Source organism: Sorex araneus, chromosome 3 (genome assembly GCF_027595985.1).
Source record: "Sorex araneus isolate mSorAra2 chromosome 3, mSorAra2.pri, whole genome shotgun sequence".
NCBI lineage: Eukaryota > Metazoa > Chordata > Mammalia > Eulipotyphla > Soricidae > Sorex > Sorex araneus.
In genome coordinates, this window is record NC_073304.1 from 106,853,483 (window position 1) to 106,879,535 (window position 26,053).

The 26,053-nt window shown below is 36.1% G+C and overlaps 1 pseudogene; it reads right to left on the reverse strand.

Annotated features, from left to right (window-relative positions):
- Positions 1 to 7,353: 7,353 nt before the first annotated feature.
- Positions 7,354 to 26,053, reverse strand: part of LOC129403479 (uncharacterized) — a 103,374-nt pseudogene continuing 84,674 nt past the window's right edge.

The following is a 26,053-nucleotide window of genomic DNA, read 5'->3' on the forward strand; positions in this document are numbered from 1 at the left end:
TTTGTAATAACACATAGTTGAGTTTCTTGTTTTTTCATTTCTACTTTTATTGATATTTTCGGAATTTGGGGGTTTTTGCTTGTTTGTCCTTCTCCTTCAGACTTATTTATTTTTATTTTATTTTATTTTAAATTTTATTGAATCACCGTGAGATAATTAAAAGTTTTCATGTTTGGGTTACAATCACAAAATGATCAAACACCCATCCCTCCACTAGTGCTCATTCCCCACCACTAATATCCCCGGTATACCCTCTCTTTCCCACCCTCCCCCTGCCTCCATGGCAGACAATATTCCCCATACTCTCTCTCTACTTTTGGGCATTATGGCTTGCAACACAGACACTGAGAGGTCATCATGTTTGGTCCGTTATCTACTTTTGGCACACATCTCCCATCCCAATTGGTTCCTCCAGCCATCATTTTCGTAGTGATCCCAAAAGCAAACAAACAGCATGAATCTATAATATACATAGAGGAAAATACTGTTTGTTTATTTTTGGCTTACATTTGACAATGCTTAGGGGTTATTCCTGGCTCTACACTCAGCAGTTACTCCTGGTGGTGCTCAGGGAACCGTATGGAAGCACAATCAAGGTAAGCTCCTTATCCACTATGCTATATCTCTGGTTCTTGTTTATTAATTATTCCCTCACTGTTGTAATTTATTTACTTTTACTTTTAACAATGGAATCAATATTGTTTTATATGTGCAGTGTTGCTACACTGTACCCAACAACCTCGCTCCTGCATTTGTTTAACCATTATTTTAGACTCCTTCCTCATCATAAACCCCACCTTCTCTCTGTGTTCAAACATAAGGTAAGGATATTCACTCTCTCTGATACTGTCCCATATAGTATAGGAGGTCCTAGCAGCAGCAATTAGACAAGAAAAAAAAAACAACAACAAAGGGATCTGAATCAGAAAAATCAAATTGTCACTATTTGCAGATGATCTGATTTGCAGATGATGATCTTCTGTAGAAGACCCTTACAATTTCACTAAACAACTTTTAGGAACAATAAACAAATCCAGAGGGCTAGAAAATATGTGCAAAATACATTGTATGTTGATAAGCAAGTAGTGAACAAGAACTAAAAGATATAGAAAATTACTACATTCAAAATTGTGTTAAAAACATAAAATACCTATAATAAATTTTAAAGAAAATAGGTGAAAATTTTTTACCTGGGGACAACTACAAGTCTCTGAAAAAAAATCAAGATATTTGGAAATGAAATATATTCCATTTTCATGCATTGGTCAGCATTTCAAGTCACCTTTCTACCTAAATTATCGTAAAACTTCAATGTAATTCCCATAAAAACTCCAGCAATTCTTCAAGTATTTGGTACATTCATTGATAAAATAGGTATGAAATTATAAAATGCCCCAAATAGCAAAAGTCAGTCTTAGAAAAAAGAAATTCCCTGACTTGAAGCTATACTCTCATGTTATCATAGTCAGTATGGTGTGATACTGGTGTAAGGACAGACTGCTGGGCCAAACGTTAGAATAATGGACCTGATCCCCAGAAAATAATTTACAACAAAGTATCTGGGTCCAAGAAGTGGAATTTAGATGACCTCTTCAGTAAATGGTGCTGAGAAAACTGGGTATCTCCATGAAACAGCAGCAGTAACAAGAAACTGGATAAATATCTCAAACCTTACAGGAAAAATGACTTCAAGTGGATCAAAACTTTTGAGATTATATCTGATTCCATGAAATACACTGAGTAAAGTATAGATGAAATCTCTAGTATTTGGACCTCAAGGATATTTTCAACAATGTGATAACGCTGACAAAGGCAACAGAAGCAAAATTGTACAGACACTACACTTAATTAAAAAGTTTCTGCATAATGAAAGAATCCACAGCTAAAATCAAAATACCCTACAAAAGGAAAGAAAAAACATACTGTATGTCCGATTAAGGGTTAATATTAAAAAAATACATATAGGGCAGAGACTCGAACACATCTGGAACACATCTGTGGTGCAGAGGTGTGGTACATTTATGTATCTGAACTGAAAGCATGGGTTATAAATAACAAAAATCAAATTAAAAAATGTAAAAATGTTCCGGGCAAAGAAGCAGGCTGGGGAGTTAGGGGGAAAACTGAGCACATTGTGAAGTTAAGTTGGTACTGGAGATGGGATTGGTTTTGGAAAATTGTATGCCCAAAACTAAACTGTGATTAAATTCATAAATGACTTCACTTCAATAAATTTTTGTTCTTAATACAAGATATATAAAAGCACTTAGAAAGACTCAGCATTAATAAATCCAATAGCAACATTGTAACCTGAGGGGAGATGGAGAGATGTAGATAGTAGGTAGGGCATGTGCCTTACACACAGCTGACCTGATCCTATCCCCAGCACCCCAACCACCTCCAGACTGACAGAGCCAGTAGTAAGCCCTGAGCATAGCTAGGTGTTACTCAAAATTTAATAAAGTAAAACAAGTAAAAGTAAGTCTCCCAAGTAAGTCATTTTTGCTGTTGTTGCCACATTAACCTTCATGTATCAATCATCAGTTTAGTTTAAATGTAGTAATATTGTGAAATTTAATACTTAAGAACACAGAAATACATACATTACAGTAAGTCAGATGTTTATTATTCAAAAGTACTCATTTTATAATTTGTATCCTGCTAAGAATTTTTAAATTTAAGGCTCTAAATCAGAGTTCCTAAAAATTACAAGCAACTACAAAGATTAAACTTAATAAGGCAAAATGGAATCAAAACCTATTAAAACAACTCTGATTTTGTGGATATAAGCACATCACTAATCAGAATATTCAATACCGTCACAGAAGTAAAAAGTCATAAGATAAAACAAACATATTTATTAATAAAGTTAAAATAGCATTTATATAAAAATATTAATATGACATAATTATGATGGGAAATGAAACAGAATATGTAAAGAATTCTTAAAACTTACCAAGATCATCATCATTATCATCATCATCATCCTGTTGATCGTCAAATTTCTCGAGTGGTTTCAGTAATGAGACCTAGCCCTGAGATTCATCCTAGCCCTGAGATTTTAGAAGCCTCTCTCTACTCATCCTTCCCACATTGGAGGCTCTTTCAGGGTCAGGGGAGTGAGATCCATCAAGATAACAACCTATTTTTTTAACAGTCAGCAGTGTGAATAAACACTTTACCGAAGAACATGAAAATAAGCATCTTAAAATTAAATGTGGTAATATTGTGAAAATTATTTCACAATAATTTATTTATTTAGGGTTGTTTTAAGAGGTTTTGATTCTTGCAAACAACTGAACCCAGTTCGATCCCTGGCACCATATCTGGTCTGTTGAATCCTGCCAGGAGTAATCCCTGAGCACAGAGCCAGAAAGCACAGAGCCAGGAATAAGTGTTGCTCAGGGTGTGGCCCAAAGGGGAAAAAAAGACAGACAAGAGTTTATGTTTTCTCATAACTGTGCAATTCTTATAACTACACACATGCATGCACGCACATATGCACACATACACTCACACATACATATACAATCTCAGTCATTCTTTATTCACTTATCTCTTCTTGAATGCTTTGGATTTTCCTTATCTTCACTACTGAACTAGTGCTAAAATGAATATGTTTATATATCTTATCAAATTTGTGTTTTTGTGTTCCTTGGATAAATGCCTAATAGTGAAATTTCTGGATCATATAGTAAACATTTTTTTAAAAATATCTTTTGCAATGTGCATGCTATTTTTTCATAGAGGCTCAGTCAGTTTACATTCCCAACAATAATAAATGATGATTACTTTGTTTGCAACATTCTCACCAGGATTTTTTACTGTCCTTCATTATATAGGCCACTCATACTCGCATCTAATCATCATTTTTATTAGCCTTTTCTTAATAATCATGGATAATAAATTTTTTTAGTTGCCTCTTAACCATCTTTATGCTTTTTTTTTCTGAAAACTAGTCATCTTGTCTCTTCACATTTTATGGGGTTGTTCTTTCTTATGTCAAATTTATGTCTAGAATTTTAAAATTCTTTTTATGTCTTGGATATTAGCACTTCATAAAATATTTGATTTGAAATTATTTCACCTATGCATTAGGAAATATTTTTCTTTTACTGATAGCTTCCTTTGCAGTGCAGGGGTTAGATGTACTCCAATTTAATAATTTTAACAATGCAGTTGAATCACAAAGTACACCACGGAATCCAGGAACATGAAATGTTTTACCTGTTTTCCTCAATTAAGTTTATGAACTTGGATCTATTATCTAAATATTTTATTAATTCTGAATTAATTGTCTGTGGTGTGAAATATTTTTTTGTTTTTATCTGGTTACTCAGTTTTCCCAACAATATTTGCTATAGATAATTTTCTTTCTTTAGTGTTTTGGCTACTTTGTTATAAATTAGCTTCAATTGATGTATCATAATTTATTCCTTGGTTTTCAGTTCTATTCTGCTACTCTGAGTGAATTTTATTCTAATAACACACTTTCATTGCAGTATTATAATATAACTTAAATTTTAGGAACAGGATTTCCCCTATCTTCTTTTTCCCTCAGGATTTTTTTGGCTTTTCAGGTGGTTTGAGGTTTTATACATATCTCAGTTAATGTGTTTCTTTTACCTGAAGCATTTCATTGAAATTTTGGTAGAAATCGCACTAAATATATACAGTGATTCGGGTAGAGTATCTTTTTTTAATAATATTAATTCTTTCAGTTCTTAAGCATGAATTCATATTTTAATTTCTGATATAAAAATTGCTGTCAATGAATATTGAAACTTCCCTTGTTAAGTTGATACTTAATTATTTTTAAGCAATTTAATGTGGTTTTATTTTAGATTTATTTCTCTTCTAGTTTACAGATATTTATATATTGATTTTACAGTCTGACACTCCTGTTGAGTTCTTTTTTCATAAGCAGCTGTTAAATCTTGTCAAATTCTTTCTCCGTTCTATTTATATAGTCATATAAATTTTACCTTCACTTTTATTGATACGGTTTATTATAGTAATTAATTTGAATGTGTTGAAGCAAACTTTCAAATAAATTAATATAGTGTATTATATCAACAAAAAGGAACATAGATATTACATAATCATTTCAATAGTTGTAGGGAAGACATTAAATAAGATTCAACATCCATTTATGGATTTCTTGGCATAGTCTTTTTATTTAAAAACAAATAATGGTACCATGTTGTTATTCCAATGATGAGCAGGTACAAACTAAGAAAAATCAGGACAGGGAAGTAGCAAAAATGCTGTTGTAAATGTTAAGAAAATTCTTTAGTTAACCACTTAATCTTGCGTTAAGTATACTGAGGCAAGCTCACATACATGCAGATACTGTTCTTGCTTTTCTACAGACCCAATGCTCTCACAACTACTATGTCCCAAAGTCTGCAATTATTCAGAGTTCTTATTGCTGTCATTTCTGTGGCATTGTTTTAATGTTAAACTTCCTCTACCATGCACACTGTCTAGGTGACATGTCACCATAAACAGAGCCAAAAACTGCAACAGAAAAAAGAGGTACAAATATGTTTAATTAAACGAAGTTTCAGTTTCCAACATTCTGGATTGAAATTAGAGGTAACGTATTATAGGTAAAGAAGAAATGGCCTTAAGCTAATTTTTAAATCTAAAGTAGACTTTTAATCCCCATAAACAAATGCAAATTATAAGCTTAAAAAGTTTTTGGCAATAATATGCCAAGATAATATATATGGGTTTTTCATGACCAGCATTACATGACCAGCCCATCTGATTTTTGATGCCTTGGCAAACGAGACAGCATCCCTGATTTTTGACCGTCGATGGAGGTCAGAACTCCGGATTCCTTCTCTCACTTGAGTGAGACGTGATACTCCTAGCATAGCTCTTTCGATTCCTCTTTGGGATACCCTAATAGCATTCTCATCCTGTTCGCATAAGGCCTAGGTCTCTGAGGCATATGTTAGTGCAGGAAGAATGGTGGAATCAAAAAGATGTGCCCAGAGTCGGAGATTCTTCGTTCTCTTAACCACTTCTCCAACGCTCTTAAAGGCATTCCACACTGCTCTCTTCCTCCTGCGCAGTTCTGGCACTAAGTTGTTCCTCATGCTGACTTCTCGACCCAGGCACACATAGCTGCTGCATTTGGAGATGTTCATTCCATTGAAAGCAAATGGAGCTTCAGGGACTAGTTCGTTTTTCGTGAACATCCTCTTGTTGAGATTCCAGCTGCAATCTGACCTTTCCACACTTGTAGTCAAAGTCGGCCAGCATTTATGCCACTTCGCTAATGTTTGGTGTTATGAGAACGATGTCATCAGCAAAGTGGAGGTGGTGTAATTGCTGACCGTCTATCTTCACTCCCATTCCTTCCCATTCCAGTCATGGCATGATGTTCTTGAGGGCAGCACTGAAGAGTTTCAGTGAAATGGTATCACCCTGCTGCACCCCTCTCTTTACATCAATGATCACTTCCTTGTAGAATGGTGAAATTCTGGTGGTGAAACCACAATATAGCTTGTAGAGGATTTTGATATACTGAATTTGGACGCCCTCTTTGGCCAGGGCTTCGATGACTGCCTCAGTCTCAACAGAATTGAAGGCCTTCTTTAAGTCGATTAACGTTAGACAGAGAGGCATCGAAGTCATTGAAGTCTCAAGAAACTTCAATGAGTTTGGTCACTGTGTGGATATGGTCTATTGTGCTGAATTCCCTTTGGAAGCTGGCTTGCTTACATGGTTGTCCTTCGTCTAGTGTTTTGCCTATTCTATTCAGGATGACACGAGTAAACAACTTATAGTAACAGACAGCAGGCAAATTGGGCGATAGTTGCCGATGTCGTGGATGTCTCCCTTCTTGTACAACAGAACGGTCCTACTGGTTTTCCACTGAGATGGAACCTTGCATTCAGACAGGTAGCATGTATAGAGTTGAGCCAGTGTATTGATGAGTACTGATGGCAGAATCTTCAGGTGTTCGTGTCTAACCTTGTCCGAACCAGGTGCTGTTCGCATCTTTACCAACAAAATATCGTGTTTGATTTCAGAAGGGTGAACATTAGGAACGACATATTCATCCTGCAGAATTTGGTATGTGGGCAGATGGACATGGCTTTCAAAGATATCTGAGTAGAAGTCATGAATAGTCCTCTCCATTGCCTTTCTGGAAGATGTGAAGGTCGTAGGGCAGTCATCTTGTTCTTGTAGTTATCGAAGGACAGGTGAGCGTTGTGAATACTTTTCCAGGCTTCTGCTGCACTGGCCAACACTGCTGTTCTTCTCTATTTGAGGGGAATGATGCTTTCTTTTTTTCTGTAAAATGATTAACAAATGACATTTTAACTTTTATGTCTCTTAGAACACATTTACAAAAGGATACCGCATTTCCAGATACCATTTTGCAGTTGATGATGGTTTATTTAAGTCTATTAAACTAAGAATCATCTCAGTAAACTGTTTTTCCCCAAATTGCACCATGAAGATCTGAGTAACAATTCATAAAGCACAATTTTTACATAGAAACAATTCAACCCATAATTTGAGATACAATTGAAGAAAGACAATTATTGTTTTAAGTTCTGCTTCACAACATGAAATGTTACTTTGGGGAAAATGTGCACACTTTAAAAATAAAAATAAATGTTTATAAAAGCTATTAGCATGAAGCCTAGAGAAATTTTGATGGTTTACTGAAGATGTGATTAATTAAAATGTTATAACACCTGTGAAGTACAAAAATATTGCCACTATGTTTGTCATACATGGTCTTTTATTGTCAATTTTATTAACACTAGTTTTTTTAAGTACTGAGGTAGTATAAAAGTAAAGTGAATCATTATACAGTAAAAGACAATATTCCCATTGTGGAATTACAATAATACTAATTCATCCTGATAAACTTTTTATACTAAAACAGATATCTGGTTTTATCTCCAAATTTAAAAAGCTAAGAGGATGCCACCCCTATACTTTTAAATACAACAACAACAAAATCAACAATTTTCTTTCCTATCATGAAGCTGACATTGAGAAAAAATCAACACTCAAAAATCAGGAGGTAGAGTAAATTCAGAGTTTCACTGTTGAGGCACATTCATTTCCAGAAACACAAAAATAATAATTTTTGAAGAATTTCCAATGACTATATATGAACTAGTGTGAGTGAGAAAGTAATTATGGTCAAATGTTGAATAGAGACCACTTCAAAGAAGACATACAGATCACCAAAAGGTATGTGTAAAAAATGCTCTATATCACATATCATCAGGAAAATGAGATATCATATCATTTCTGAACAATAAGATATCTCACTCTAGTAAACCTGGCACATGTCAAAAAGAACAAATACAAACAATGTTGCTGAAGTTGTGGAGAAATGGAAGCCCCATCTGCAGCTGGGAATGTTGACTGGTCCAATCCGTTTGGAGGACACAGACACATCTCTATAAACTAGTGGCTATAGTGATGGTACAGCAGGTACGGTGGCTACCTCACATGTGGCTGACCCAGATCCCATCCTCTGTGTTTCATATGATTCCCAGCACTGCCAGAAGTAATTCTTGGGTGCAGAGCAAGGAGTAACACCTTCAAACCAGTGGCGGTAAAACAAAACTGAAATATCAAACTTGTAAAAGTTGTATTGTGTTTTGATTGCTCTTCAACTCAGATTCCACTGATAGCTTCTTGCTTGATTACTATGGCAAAAACTACTAAGACTATATTTAACAAAGTGGTGAACATGGATGTCTTTGCACTGGGCCTGGTCTAAGAGGAAGAGTTTCAGGGCTTTATCACAAAGTATGATGTTAACTTTGGGTTTTTTGCAAAACACCATTACTTGCTTGAGGAAAGTTTCTGTTATTCCTATTTTGCTGAGGATTTTAATCATGAATGCGCGTTCAATTTTATCAAATAGTTTCTCTGCTTTGATGTATATGATAATGTGATTTCCATCTTATTATTATGGTGCATATATTACACTAAATAATTTGAATATGCCAAATCATCCTATATCCCCAAAATGACCCTTCTTGATTATGATGCATACATAACCCTTTTGTTACGTTTTTGGATTTGGGGTTTTTTTGGTTTTGGTTTTTTGGTTTTTGGGTCACACCTGGCATTGCACAGGGGTTACTCATGGCTCATGCACTCAGGAATTATTCCTGGAGGTGCTTGGGGGACCATATCGGATGCTGGGAATCTAACCTGGTGGGTGCGTGCAAGGCAAACCCACTGTGCTATCACTCCAGCCCCTGGGTTTTTTGTTTGTTTGATTTGTTTTGGGGGGGTCACTCTTGGTTGTACTTAGGGCTTATTCCTGCTTCTTCACTTAGGGATCATACCTAAGTGGACCCTAAGGACCATATGAGGTGCCATAGACTATGTGAAAGGAAAGTGCCATACCTGGTGTACTATTGCTCCAGGCCCTATTATTTCATTTGATTTTCTAGGATTTGGGTTGAGGATATTTGCATTGGTGTTCATCAAGGTGTTTGTCTATATTTTTAGTAACATTTAACTGAGTGAATTAACTACATTTATTCATAAAAATAATCTGTATGCAGGTTGGTATTAAAATTTGACATCAACCCAATTTTCACTTAACCAAACAATGATGGAATTGTACTGCATAAATATGATTGAATAGTATAGAGTGGAATTTATAGAACAATAAAAAGTAACAAAATATAGATACACATAAGAAAACTGGATGAATTCCAATCAGAAGTAAAATAAGTCAGATTAAGAAAGTAACAAATATATCCAGTCATACTGGATGTTAAAGCAAAATTTTATTCTACATTTTTAAAACTTAGAACATGGGAGGTTTTAGAGTGTGATAAATTTACAACCTTAAAAAAATAGAAGTCATGCCCAATAATCTGCAGGTGCTACTTCAAGCACCGTTGCAGTTGTGGGGACCACAGTAGGCAGTGTCCAGTGCTCAGAGAACCTTGTTGTACTGGGCAAAGTATGAACTGGAAAAGTTAAGCTATCTCCCTGGCTCCATAAATCTATTCTATATCTTAATTATAATACTAGTTATATTACTATGAGTTTGTTAAATCTTGGGGAAGTTATTAAGTTCGTGGATAAAGCTGAATGATGAGGACCTGCCTTGCATATGAGAAGCTCTGTTTTTGTTTTTTTTTTTTTTGCTTTCTGGGTCACACCCGGCGATGCACAGGGGTTACTCCTGGCTCTTCACTCAGGAATTACCCCTGGCAGTGCTCAGGGGACCATATGGGATGCTGGGATTAGAACCCGGGTCGGCCGCGTGCAAGGCAAATGCCCCACCTGCTGTGCTATCACTCCAGCCCCAAGAGAAGCTCTGGGTTTAACCCCTAATTTTCAAAACAAATACAACCAATAATAAAATGAAGTAATCAACACCCATAAGATGTCTCTCAGTCTAGCTATATGCCGACTTACCTACTGGCCTCTCTAATATCACTATATATAAAAAAATGAATAAAGTCAACTTTGGGGAAATCTAGTAAAATAAGGAACATCTTGCTTTTCTTTCACCTTTTATAAAAACAACTCGAAGTTTTAAGTTAGATAGGTTCCTTCATAACATTTTGGATGCTTCCATATTCTGGCTATTGTTTCAAGAACTACAATGGACATAGGTGTGGAGGAAGGGTGTGGAAACAGGCCATACAAATAGATGTAAACATAGGTCTTATGGGAGCTCAATTCTAAAATTTTTGATAAATATTAATATTGTTTTTAATAGAGGCTAGACCAGAGGACAATTCTACAAAAAGTGCATAAAGGTTTATTTTGTCATATCCTCATTAACACTTGTTTTTTTCAGCTTTTTAAAAAATTATTTGTAATTTTTATTGTATTTGTAATTTGTATTGGCCCATCAGTACATCTTTGTGGAAGTGTATATTTATCTTTTTTACCAATTTTGATGAGATTATTATTTTGCTCATTACTGGTTTTTGCAAATGTTGTATAAATTTTGAATATCTGTCTTTTATCTTATGTATTATAAGAGAGTATCTTTGTCCAGTTGGTAGGGTTCCTTTTAATTTTTGTATAAGTTAAGTTTATCCTGGAAGCGATATGTTATAGCCTAATTCTCCCTCTAGGAGAACTGGCAAGCTACCGAAAATTTTCCTGCCCACAAAGGAGAACCTGCCAAGCTCCCTGTAGTGTATTCATGTGCCAAATACAGTAACAATGATGGGTCTCATTCTCCTGACCCTGACAGAGCCTCTAATACGGCACCTTTGGGAAGGACTAGTAAAGGGAGGCTGCTAAAATCTCAGGGCTATGATGAATGGAGATGTCACTGGGCTTGCTCCAGCAAATTGAGGATCAACAGGATGATAGTGATGGTTAACTTTATATAATCCCGCTTATTTAATTTGGTCTTTATTTTCTTTGCTTATGGAATCTGGTAATCAAAGAAACAAAGCCATCCTGGAAAAAGAAGATGCTATGAGGTATTGAATTTCCTGACTTTAAACTATAAAGTTAAAGAAAGAAAGCTATCACTATCACTATCATCGCATTGTTCATCGATTACTCGAGCGGGCACCAGTAACATCTTCGTTTGTCCGTGTTGCATGCCAGTGCAGCCCAATGGCATTTGCTCGCTCCAGGGATATGAAAAGAATATTGTTAATTCTGTTACTGTTTTTGGCATGTCAAATATGTCACAGTTAGCTTGCCAGGCTCTGCTGTGTGGGTGGAATACCCTCAGTACCCTGCCGAGCTCTCCAAGAGGGACAGAGGCTCTTGGGGCAGCCTCCAATCACCCTTACAGGTGCTCCCAGTTTTTGTTCTACTGACATATTTTAACAATCTGCATATTAACAAAGAAAATTATACTGTAACTAAAATAAGGATAGGCTATTAGACCAATGGATTGACATCTTATTGGCATCTAATTGATTAAGCCCTCAGAGTTATGTGAAGAGTTCATCTAAAGTAAATGATTTTTGAGCATTGTATAACTGAGATTTAAACCTGAAAACTTTGTAACTTTGTAACTTTCCACAATAAAAAATTAAAAATAAATAAATAAATAAAGTAAATGATTTGTATGCATGAAGTGGAGCAAGGAAAGCCTCATCAACAAATAGTGTTTGAGAAAATGGATAACCACTTATTTGAAAAAAATGGATCCATATCTCACACTATACACACAAATTAATTTAAAGTAGATCAATGTTTGGAAATTGGACAGGAAATCATAAAATTATAAAAGAAAAAACATAGAAAGTCTCAGAGATTTGGATCACTTTTTGGATCACATTGGGTTATTGGGTTACTCTCATCACAGTGCTCCCAGTCCTCTGTGTTTACCTGTAACTTCTTTCTTTGTGCTCTGCTTCCCCAATTGGTAAATCACCTTTATCTCCTAATCAAACTCTGTTAACTTGCAAATATTGCTTTTCTCTTCTCCTTAAATTCCTTTACATAGTTATTTCAGAGCAATGTCCTTTTTGTATAGACACAATGTTCTTTTTGTATTGCCTTTTTTGATGAATCTGATTTCTGTTTTTATTCATTTTGATTCAGAATAATAGTAGATATTTTCCCAATCTTCACTAATTTATCAGCACTGCTCAGCATTGTACCAACAGGCAGTCTGCCCCTGGGAATGTCTCGTGTGCATTAGGAAAACAATGTAGTAGAATTGGGGGTTAAAGTTTCCTGTTAATGTTCATTAAGTTTGTCAAAATCTTTTATTTAAGACTTTTGCCTCTTTGGGGCTTATCTGTTTGATTAATAGTCTTTGGTGGAAATTTGTTCTTAAAGTCTTTTGATACTGTGTTGTTGACAATGTCACTTGTTAATAGTTTATTTAAATATTTTGATGCTCTTTCATTTGACACGTACATGTTAATATCATTTTGATGAACTGATGCTTAATAATTAATGTCTAAATTTTTTTCTGTTACTTTCTATTTGAAACCTACATTTTCTGATATAGATAAGACTCTCATTGCCCTTTATTTAAGAATGAGTTCTGTTATTTCATAACAACTTGGTTTTTTATATTTAAAATTTAAGTGAGTCTCTTACAGATAATCAATATTTGGATTTTGCTTCCTGGACCATCTTACCCCTCTGTACATTTTGAATAAAAGAGCACAGACCACTGATATTTACTAAAATAATTTATATAAAATTATTTATGGCCAATTTTCTACATGTATTATGTCTTGGCATTGTTATGTGTTTGTCTATGTTCTTTTGTTAGTCTTATCTCTTTTTTAAAATTCTATCTTTTTATAGTGACCAGATTACATTTCCAACATTCAAGTATTGTTACTGCCTAATTAATTGCATCATTTATTTTTAGAAATCCATATCTTGTTTGAGGTTACCATGAGTTGAATAGTTAGGTTTCTAAATTTAGAGCATACTTTAAATTAAAACATGCAACTATTTCATTTGTTCTTATAGTCTGCACTGTCATTTTCCTTCTCTGACACATTTTATTTTATTTTATTTACATCATATTACTTTTAAGTTCTTTCATGTTTTCTATCAATATTTTTGAAATAGAAGTTTATTTAGTATTTCTTCAGTCTCAGAATCTAGAAATTATCACTGACAAAGTTTTCTATTCTTTCCTAATGTTGTCAGACACTTTTTCTTGTGGAGATTAATTTTTGAAATTTGAAGTCTATATTTTACTTTTTGTAATTGAAAACAAATTCACTTGTCTCTATTTTACGTTTTATCTCAGAAGTTGGCATTAAATTTAATATTCATGGGCTAGAGTAGAGTCAAGAAACTTAATTCACCACATTTATATGTTATATATAAACATATACATATAGTTATAGATACACAAACCATACACGTATTTGGAACAAAGTTTAAGAAAGTTTTAAACTTATGTTAATATTATGGGTAAGCTAATACAAATGAGATCTTCAAGTTGAAAACCTTAGATATTAATGACTCTTTATTTGTCCATTATCCCTTAATAAAGGTGGAGATAAATTTACCATATAATGTCAAGCATTTAAAATTTCTCCTTCTGATTAAGTTAAAATTTTCCATAATTAAGTAAAACATATAAAAAACACTTTTCAAAGAAAATAAATTCACCATAATGACTTTATACAGTATTAATTGTAATTAATATGCTTTTATATAAACTAAAATCCCCAAGCCATCTTAATTAGAGAAACCATATAATCATTCTAGTTGGCTTTAACAATATTTTAATTTTTCTTAACATATCTCCAAGATATGTTTCTTAACATATCTCTAAGAGAGTCTCTTGCCCGTGCCTGGCTGTCTTCCCTGGGGCCTCTTCAAAGGGGATGGGCTCCATCCAGCTTCCCTCCCTGCCCTGAGCAGAACTCCTGGAAGCCGAAGACCTCCAGAACCTAGCCACAGCCATGCTCAAGGCCCCTCTCCACACATTCGGACAAGCCTCACACATGAAGGAACCAGCAGAGGAACCCAGGTGTGTGGGACCAGGGGCTGAGACCTCCAAGGCTTTTCGGATTGGGACTGGGCCTCCTCTGCCCAGATTTCCCATTTCCCAGTAGCTAGACGGTCACATCCAGGGATCGCCCCAGGCACATGTAATCCTGTCAATGGCCAGCATCCAGAGACTTAAAAGCAAGCTCCCAGAAGTGCTCGGCCACCTCTCCCTCTGGGAGAACCTAGCAAACTATTGGGAGTTTCCTGCCCACATGGGAGAGCCTGGCAAGGTCCCCATGGTGTATTAATATGCCCAAACCAGTAGCAAGCTGGGTTTCATTCCCCTGACCCTGAAAGAGCCTCCAGTACAGCATTGTTGGAAGGACAAGTAGAGAGAGGCTTCTAAAATCTCAGGGTTTGGACGAATGGAGACGTTACTGAGACCTCTCAAGAAGTTCAAAGACCAACGGGATGATGACAATGATCTTTAAATAAATAATCTGTAAACTGGAAAATTTATTAAATTAAATTTTAAAAAATTAAAAAAAAAACTGACCTGGTGGCTGGAGTGATAACACAGTAGGCAGGGTGTTTGTCTTGCATGAAGCCGACCTGGGTTTGATTCCCAGCATCCCATTTGTTCCCCTGAGCACTCCAGGAGTAATTCCTGAGTGTAGAGAAAGAAGTAACCCCTGTGCATCGCTGTGTGTGACCCAAAAAGCAAAAAGCAAAACAAAACAAAACAACTCCTTACTGTTCCAGAGCACATATCTGTTGCTAGCATAACCTGAAAGGCCTCTGTGTGTGGAAAATTCATGATTATGACTAGAATTATGCAAAGTTTCTACCAGTCTACCTGTGTCTACCAATCTAGACACAGTCCACAAATGCTGTGTAAGAATTATCTATAAGTTTATGGAGCATTTGTTAGACATGAATGGACTAACATGATAGTAAATCTGGTAAATACAGTTGTGTGGTGTAGCTTAAGTTTTTTCCATGTTTGATTTAGTTTTGCTCATGTCCACTCTACACCTTGCTGTATTTAGTAGAATTCACCATCCTACAGTCCTGAAAACTTAATCTAGCAGGGGCAAATTATCCACATAGGACTCTTAGCTTCCATTACAAGCTCATTGCTCTAATTTACCTCTCAGAATTTTATAGATCCAAACTTCAATGCTCTCTACCTCCCCTTCTGTATATCACTTGAGTTCTAAAATTTATCATAATTTGTGTTAATGTTTCAGAAAATGGAATTCTTCTTTGATACCTAATGGACAAACTTTAAAAATATCAAATAAAATATGTCATATACAAAATAAAATACAAGCTCCGGTTTTTATTCTTTTATAATTTTTTTTAATTTTTCCTGTGTAAATCATCAGAGCCTCCCTGTCAAAGCTTTTGTCCCCTGGACAGGCATATAACAAATTTATGTCGTATTACCTGGTCTCAAAGAGCTTAAAAGAACAGCAAATAGAATTACCAAAAATAAATTAATAAAAATCAACTTGACATGGTTAATAGCTATATGCTTTAAACCTTTCTTTCTTAACCTGAGGAATGCCCTATACACCACCAATGAATGTCACACTCAATGACACAACAGAAAGATTGTCCTGCCCTTTATTTATCTATTCATTTATATGTAGATAGATTGTCTTTCTTTATTCTTTCTTTTATATTTCTTTCATATTTCTTTCTTTCTTTCTTTCTTTCTTTCTTTCTTTCTTTCTTTCTTTCTTTCTTTCTTTCTTTCTTTCTTTCTTTCTTTCTTTCTTTCTTTGAATCACCTTGTTGAATCACTGTGAGATACACAGTTACAATGCTGTTATGGTTCAGTTTCAGTCATACAATGTTCCAACCCCCATCCCTTCACACCAGTGAATGTTGCAGAATTGAAAATTACATGTAGTGAGATTCAAAAGGCTCACTTGCTCTCAGTGATTATATATCCAATTAGCAAAATTCCAAGAAATTTTACTCAAAATAACAAAATCCAACAATAAAGACAGAATATTGAAAACAGCAAGATCAAAAAAAGGAATTTACAAAGGAAAGCCATATGTATATATATATACATATATATATATATAGTAGGTCTGTCAAATGGGACTATACACCAGAGGAGTATGAAAGGATATAGTATAAAATCCCAATGCACTCTGAGTTACAGGCTTATTCATAATTGGTTTTATCATATACAATATTCCATTACTAACCCCACCACCTGTGGTAACTTCCCTCCACCAGTGCTTCCAGATTCCCTCTCCTGTCCCTTCCCCACCCCCCCCCAAGCTGCCATCTTGACATGCATCTTTTATGCTTGGTTATTAAAATTTGGGTCTTGTGACTTCAGTGATGTTGCTCTGTAGTTTGGATATTTAGCTCTATCATTTTTTAACACCACATTTGGGTTCTACTACCCTGACCTGACTGGTTGATTCTCACTTGTCTCTTCTCCCTATTTTCTTCATTCTTGCTCTCCTTTGCCTCCCTATATTCTGGGGCCAAGGTTGATCTGGGCATCGACCTTTAAACCATTTCCTCATACAGTTACTCTAAATATAACATGTAACTGGTATTCTGTATTTGTCCTTCCTCTGGCTTACTTTATTTAATATAATATCTTTCAGTTCAATCCATGTTGCAACATATTTCATGATTCCATCATTCCTTACAGCAATGTATGCCCATATATATATATATATATATATATATATACATACCCACATCTTTATGATCCACTAGTCTGTTGTTAAACATCTAGGTTGATTTGAAATCTTACTCTTGTACTGAGTGCTGCATTTAATAATGGTGTGAATATGCTCTTTGAAATGAATGGTTTTCTGTCCTGGGATTAGATACTCAAAAGTGTAATTTCTCCGTCATAGAGTAGCTTAACTTTAAGTTTACTGAGAATTGTTCAAACTGTTTTACATGAGGGTTGAACAAGACAACATTCTCACTAGAATTGGATGAGGGTTCATTTATCACAACATCCTCACCAACACAAATTGTTTCTATCATTTTTGATATGTGTTATTCTCACTAGTATGAGATGGTATTTCATTATTATCTTGATTTGGATTTCTCTAGTAAATAGGTGAGGATGAGCACATTTTTTGTGTGCCTGTTGGCCAGTTGTTGGTCTTTCTCAGACAACTTTCTATCCATTTCCTCTCCCAAGTTTTTGATGGGATTTTTGGATCTTTTTGTTGCTTATCTTTGTCAGTACTTTACAAATCCTAGATATCAACACTTCATATGACATGGTGCCTTCAAATATATTCTTCTCATTCAGTGAGCTCTGTTTGAAGGAGTCCCATTTGTTTATTTTTGATTCTGTCACCTTTGTCAATGGCAAAGTCACCTTTGATGTCCAGATCTTAGGGCATTCTGTCTAAATGTTCCTCAATACATTTTATAGATTTAGGTCTGATTCTCAAGGCCTTTGATCCATTTTGAGTTGAAAGTTGTGTAAGGTTGAGATATGGATGCAGTTTTAATTTTCTTACATGTGGTTATCCAATTTTTTCAAGTATCATTTAATGAAGAGGCTGTCTTTACTCAATTTCATACTCTCAGCATCTTTATCAAATATTAACTGACACCATGTGGGTGTTTGTTCTTGTATATTCTATTCTGAGAGTTCAGAGAGAATACCATGATTCCAACACATGTCTTTTGGATCACTACTGCTTTATTGTATAACTTCAAGTTAGGCAATGATATACAACTCAATTTCTTATTTTTCAGTATGATTTTCGCTATTTAGGGTATTTTATGATTCTGCAAACATTTTATTTTGAACTGTTCGAAGTCCTTGAGAATGCTATCTGAGTTTGGATAGGAATTACACTGAATATATGCAGTTGCTTAGGTAAGATGGTCATTTTGACAATGTTGATTCTTCCAATCCAAGTACATGGACTAGTTATCTATTTTCTAAGATTTTTTTTTAATCTGTCTTCTTTGGTTTTCCCCTTTCATTCAGCTGTTATTTGATAGAGTGTTACAGTTTCTCCACATCTTATTTTTATAATTATTTTCTATCTCTGTGGCACTATGGTCTTATAGAATAATTGGTCTGATTTTTGTCTGGGGAGTTATGTGCATTTATCTTATGAGCAAATAAGTAACCATGTAACCAGCCCTGTTAATTTCTTTGCCCCATTATTTGATGGGGTTGGATGTTTTCTTAATGTAGAGTTCAACCAGTGCTTTATATACCATTGATATCAACCCCTTGTCTGATGGGTATTGTGCAAATATCCTTTCCCATTCTGTAGATATTCTTTGTATTTTGGTCACTGTATCTTTTGCGGTGCAGAAGCTTTTTAGTTTAATGTAGTCCCATTTGTTGATCTCTGTTTCTACTAGATTGCTTAGTTCCGTGTCATCTTTGAAGATATCTTCAATATCATAGAGGGTTTTGCCAAACTTGTCTTCAATGTATCTGATGGTTTGTGGTCTGATGTTGATGTCTTTAATCCATTTTGATCTGACTTTTGTACATGGTGTCAGGTCGAGGTCTAAGCCCATTCTTTTGCACGTGGTTGTCCAGTTGTGCCAGCACCATTTGTTAAAGAGGCTTTCCTTGCTCCACTTCACATCTCTTGGTCGCTTATCAAAGATTAGATGATCGTACATTTGAGGTTGTGTGTAGAGATATTCTACCCTGTTCCATTGGTCTTCAGCTCTGCCTTTGTTCCAGTACCATGCTGTTTTAATTTTTACCGCTTTTTAGTAGAATTTAAGGTTGGGGAGGGTGATGCCTCCCATAATCTTTTTCCCAAGAATTGTTTTAGCTATCCGTGGGCGTTTATTATTCCATATAAAATTCAGGATTGCTTGATCCGTTTCTTTGAAGAATGACATGGGTATCCTTACAGTGATCGCGTTAAACCTGTATAATGCTTTGGGGTGTATTGCCATTTTGACAATGTTTATTCTCCCTATTCATGATCAGGGGATATGTTTCCATTTCCTCATGTCCTCTTTTATTTCATGGAGTAGCGTTTTATAGTTTTCTTTGTAGAGTTCCTTTACTTCTTTAGTTAAGCTGATTCCAAGGTATTTGATTTTCTGGGGCACGATTGTGAACGGGATTGCTTTTTTCATGTCCCTTTCCTCTGTCTCATTGTTTGCATATAGGAAGGCCAAGGATTTTTGGGTATTGATTTTATAGCCTGCGACTTTACTGCACAGGTCAATTGTTTCTAAGAGTTTCTTACTAGAGCTTTTAGGCTTCTCTAGGTATAGTATCATATCGTCTGCGAATAGTGAGAGCTTGATTTCTTCCTTTCCAATCTTAATCCCCTTAATATCTTTTTCTTGCCTGATGGCTATTGCTAATATTTCCAATAATATATTACAGAGAAGTGGTGAGAGTGGGCATCTTTGTCTTGCCCCTGATCTTAGAGGAAAGGCCCTTAGTTTTTATCCATTGATGATAATGCTTGCCATAGGTTCGTGGTAGATGGCTTTGACTATCTTGAGAAAAGTTCCTCCAAAACCCATTTCGGTGAGAGTTTTTATCATGAATGAGTGTTGGATCTTGTCAAATGCTTTCTCTGCATCTATTGATATGATCATATGGTATTTATCTTTACTTTTGTTGATATGATGGATTATGTTGATTGATTTCCGAATATTAAACCATCCTTGCATCCCCGGTATGAATCCCACTTGGTCATAGTGTATTATCTTTTTGATGAGTTGTTGGATTCTATTTGCTAGTATTTTGTTGAGGATCTTCGCATTGGTGTTCATCAAGGATATTGGTCTATAGTTTTATTTGTTAGTGGTGTCTTTGTTTGCTTTTGAAATTAGGAAGATATGTACCTCGTAGAAACTGTTCGGAAGGGTCCCTGTCTTTTCAAATACCTGGAAAAGTTTGAGGAGAACTGGCAACAAGTCTTCTTTAAATGTTTGGAAGAATTCGCCAGTGAATCCATCTGGACCTGGACTTTTGTTTTTGGGGAGACTTTTGATTACACTTTCGATTTCCTTCATATTTTTGGGCCTATTCAGGTATTTCACGTCTTCTTGGTTCAGTCTTGGGAGACTGTAGGAGTCAAGGAATTCGTCCATTTCTTTAGGTTCTCTTGTTTCGTGGCATACAAACTTTCAAAATAGTCTCTGATGATCCTTTGAATCTCCTTGGTTTCTGTTGTAATGTCCCCCTTTTCATTTCTGATTCGGTTTATTAGGGTTTTCTCTCTTTCTTTGTGAGTCTTGCTAGCGGTTTATCAATCTTATTTATTTTCTCGAAGAACCAGCTCTTTGTTTCATTGATCTTTCGATTGTTTTTCGGGTTTCCATATCGTTAATTTCTGCTCTAAGTTTTATTATTTCTTTCCTTTGATCTGGTTTGGGTTCCTTTTGCTGGTCCTCTTCTAAGATCTTGAGCTGCGAAGTCAAGCTATTTATATAGGCCCTTTCTTCCTTTTTGAGGAAGGCTTGCAGAGCTATAAATTTTCCCCTTAACAAGCTTTAGCTGCATCCCATTGGTTCTGGTAGCTTGTGTCTTCATTCTCATTTGTTTCGAGGTATCTCTTGATTTCTTCCTTGATTTTCTTCATGACCCACTCATTGTTCAATAGTGAGTTGTTTAATTTCCAAGTGTTTGATTTAGTTCTCTGCGTCTGTGTATGATTAACTTCTATCTTCAGTGCATCATGGTCTGAAAAGATAGTTGATACAATTTCTGTCTTCACGATACTATGAAGGTATAATTTGTAGCCCAAAACATGGTCTATTTTGGAAAACGTTTCGTGTGCGCTGGAAAAGAATGTGTATTCTTTCTTTTTGGGATGTATAGCCCTGTATAGGTCTATTAGCCCTGTCTCCTCCATTTCTTCCTTCAGAGCCATCGTTTCCTTGCTGAGTGTTGTTCTTGTCGATCTATCCAGAGGTGATAAGGCAGTGTTGAAATCTCCAACTTCTATCGTGGTGCTAGTTATGTCCTCCTTAAATTATGTTAGGAGTTCTTTTAAGTATTTAGCTGGTCGTTCATTAGGTGCGTATATGTTTACGAGTGTGATTTCTTCCTGTTGTACATATCCCTTGATGATTATAAAATGACCTTTGCTGTCCCTTCTGATCTTTTTCAGCCTGAAATCTATTCTATCGGATACTAGTATGGCCACCCTCGCTTTTTTTTTTTTGAGGGGGCGGTTTGCTTGCAGGATTGTTTTCCATTCTTTGATATTGAATCTGTGTTTGTTCTGACTATTCAGATGTGTTTCTTGTAGGCAACAGAAAGTTGGGTTTAGTTTCCGAATCCATGTTGCCACTCTGTGCTTCTTGTTTGGTGCATTTAGACCGTTAACATTAAGAGAAATTATTATCATGGGATTTTGTGTTATTTTTCTGTAGGGTTTGTTGTTCTTGTAGATTTTTCATTGTCTTATTGTAGCCCTTTGAGTCCTTCTTTTAAATTTGACCTTGAGTCTATGAAGTTCCTGAGCTGTTGCTTGTCTGTGAAATAGTTTATGGTTCCTTCAAGTTTAACTGAGAGTTTAGCCGGGTAGAGTATTCTTGGTGAGGCATTCATTTCATGAAGTTTTTTCACTATATCCCACCATTGTCTTTGGGCTTGGAGGGTTTCTTCTGATAGGTCTGCTGTGAATCTAAGGGGTGCGCCTTTGTATATGATCTCCTTCTTTGATCTTGCTGCTTGCAGTATTGTGTTTCTATCCACGGCATCCATCATTCTGACTATGATATGCCTTGGGGATTTTCTATTTGGGTCCCTTTTAGCTGGTATCCTTCGAACTCCTTGGATCTGGATGTCCGCATTCTCTAGCTCTGGGAATTTTTTAGCAATGATGTCTTTAATTGTGTTTTTTTCATTGGGATTTTTCCGTGTGGTTCTGGCACACCCATGATTCTTATGTTGTTTCTTCTGGAGTCATCCCTTAGGATTCTTATTCGCTCTAGAGCCATTTTGAGGTCTTTTGCCATTATTTGTTGTTCCCTATATGCTTTGTGCAGCTCATCTTCAAGCTCACTGATTCTGTCTTCAGCTGTAGTCATTCTACTATTGAGGGCTCCTACCGAGTTTTTTATTTCATCTACTGATTCTTTTAGTTGTGTGACTTCTGTTCATAGCTTTGAAATTCCTGCTCTCATTTCTTCCTGGATTATCTTGGTGGATCGTTCCAATGCTGCATCCATATCCTCCCTTAATTTATTAGAAGTTCGTTCCATAGTTGCTTTGAGTTCGTCAACCATCCTCACATTTTCCTCTCTGAATTTTTTATCCGAGAGGAGGTTATATTTCTGGGAAGTCGCTGCTGTGGTTAGTGAGATATTTTCTTGGATCTCTCCTGGTGGTGGGGATTTTTGCTGTTTCTTCATGTTGTTATGTGCTTTACTATCCGGTGCTCTCCTTAACTTGGGAGGGGCCTCAACTGAAAGAAGTGGGGCTATGCTCTTTTTACAAAGGACTTTTATGTGCAACTTGATGTGTTCACAGACAGTTTTCGTGAAGTTAGGATAGGCTAGGTTAGTGGACTATTAACATATAGTGACTAAGATGACCAGGGAATTCTTCAGAGGAGTGGGTTCTATCAATTGTAGCCAAAGGACAATTCATGGAATGGTAAAAAAACAACTGCGGCAGCTCTGGAAAGAGGCCATGCCCACTTTTGAGGCCATGCCCCCTAAGGTGAGGACACGCCCCTAACCAGCAGAGTGGGGAGTGGTCAGGACCCAATGGTGCGGTGGCCCAAAGGTGCCAGGCGGGAGTGGGGGAGTCAGGGCAAGACCCAAACCGCGGGCAGGGTGTGGGGAGAGGGCTTCTCTGCGCTGGGCAGGGTCTCCAAGGGATTTCCTATTTATCTGCAGAGTGGGGAGTGGTCAGGAACCGGCGGTGTGGCGGCCGAAAGGTGCCTGGCGGGGATGGGAGCATCAGGGCGAGCCCCTAACCACGGGCAGGTCTCACACTTTCTTGTGCTATGCTGACTACCATAACCATAGTTTCTTTCAACTCATTGAACATCCTCATCATAGTGTCACTAAAAACACTGCCTGAGAATTTACTAATGTTGTTTATGTCTTCAGTGATAGTTTTTTCTCATTAAATTTGGTGGCTTTCTGCATATTTTACTCATTGGTTTTCTAGGATGCTTGTTGTGCTGGGTGTGAGTCTTTGTCGTCAACTTCCCTAGAGGTGCTGAGGGATTAAGCTAGAGGTTACTCTGTCTGTCCACCCCTCTTCACAGAAGAATAACCAAGGAGAAGTAACTGAGCAGCATGTAATGTACTGAGCGGGTCTGTCACACAACCACTTATGCAGCAGTGGACATTAGGAGCTCTGTGTGGGCCCCCAATATGGTGCAAGTTGGGTGTGGAGGCTGCAGGGCCCTACCTGCGATTGAGGGTCTTCTTCCCATTCCAAAGAGGGCCAGTGATCTCAGCCAGATGAGGCCTTACCAGGAACAGTACACCAGCAAGCAGAAGGTTCTTCTTTCTAAATTATGTATCATTTATTTCCTGTTTTAATTATCTTCTTGCTACACAGTAACGTATAAATTTTTTTCTGAGATTTGTCAAAAGTCTGTCCCTCATTGGCCATTTCAGTCTGTGTTTGGAGCACCCCACTCACCGCACTCTTCGAGAGACCTTTTCAGTTTGCTGTGTATTTTGTCCTTGTTTTTGCTTCTGGTTGGGGTAGGGTCTACTTCTGGCAGCACTCAAGGATTTACTTTTGGTTTATTTGGTGCCAGGGATTGAGCCCAAGTCAGCTGCAAGCAAGCCAAAAGACTGACCTGTTGCTCTATAGCTTTAGCCCCCATGAGAGCTAGTTAGAGCAAAATCCAGAAGTCAATAAGTAATATACTTGACAAATGCACATTCTCTGCTTAAATCAGTGCCAGATCAGCGTCTGTATCCTTTATGGGGGATCAAGAGCCTTTGATGCTTTTTGGTTTATATTTTTATGTTTTATAAGTTGTATACTTTTTACTTAGTATGCTCTGTATAATTTTATAGGTTTACTAATTTTAATCACCAAAGACCTTTGATGCTATGCATCCTTGATTACTAAATCTATCTACTAATTTATGTTTTACTCAAAATTTTATTAATCTGTTGTTGACTCCATGTTACTCACTAATGAAGATACTAAATTAGTTCTAAATGGATCTATTCCTGTGAGAAGTTCTGTGTAGAACAGGACATAATGATTTGATAATAGCGTTTAATGTGTTCCCCCATTAAAATGTGCATATATATAGCAATTTAGTGTCAAAATATTCTATTAATATCTTAAGAATTAATGCACTAAATTTTATTTTAAATGCCTAAATATTACATTAATTGCTGTTGGAATATGTATTAATTTTATAATACCACTAGCAAATATCAACTTTCAAATATACAATGTCTCCTTCAGAATGGATAATTAGCATAATGACCAAGTTGTTCCTATTGGTTTTCAATACAATGTACATTCCAGACATTCTACTCAGTATAGTACAAGGCCTTATTGAAGGGCTAACAAGTAATTTTGTTTTTCTTTATCTTTGGGCCATTCCCAGCAATGCTCAGGGGCTACTCCTGGCTCTGTACTCAGGATCATACTCCTGGCATTTCCAGAGGAACCATATGGCATGCTTGTACAGAACCCAAGTGGCTGTATGCAAGGCTTGCGCCCTACCCACTGACCTACCATTTGGCTTTAAGAAGTAAATTTTTTTAAAATTAGTCGCTGTAAAATTTCAAAGTTATTTATGATTGGGTTTCAGGCATGCAATGTTTCAACAGTGATCTCTTCTCCAGTGTTCACTTCTTCACCAATGTCCCTCTCAGCCCTAATGCACTCCCTACCCACCAGTCTGCTTCTATGAGCAGCTCTGTTTAAAAAATATGGTTTTGGGCTTTGCACTCAAATCCAGTTACTTCTATACTCTAAACTTTTAAATCCAGTTCCCTTTATACAAATAAATGTTATGATACATGTTTTCTATGATTGTTTATATTATTATATTATATAAACAACATATAAAATATTGATTATATTATTATATAAAAATGAGAAGCCAAAAATCTGCAGGGTCAGTCAGAAATCTGAAGACTCAGGAAGGCCCAGGTTTCAGGTCAAGTTTGAAAGATAGTATTTATTTAAGCAGGATTTATTTATTTAAACAGGATTTATCTGTTAGTTTATTGATTATTTTTTTGCCCAGTTAGCCTGTCCAAACTATGGAGCATTCTTCTTTATACAAAATCCACAAACTTAAATGTTACTCTCCCCAGAAACAACCTTACAGAAATGTACAGGACAACAATCAAGTATTTATCTGGGTGACATGTGACAAGATGTTGATACAAAAAACTACCGTCACATCAACTATGCTGTTACTGAGAACCTTTAAATTTTTCTAACAATTTCTTGACTGTTAGTTGTGTTTTCTTCAGTCTCCTATTGTAACAAAATTCACTTAATGACATCAAAACCATCTTTAGGCAAGAAAGCAAGATGTATCTGATGTCAAGTGGACCACAACTAAGCAATCACCTAAAATTGGGACCCAGAGAACACTTTTATGAGTTTTTCTGGCAATTATATCATTGGTGAAACAAAGAGAAGATGGGCATACAAATGGAGATTTTTCATTGGTTACTT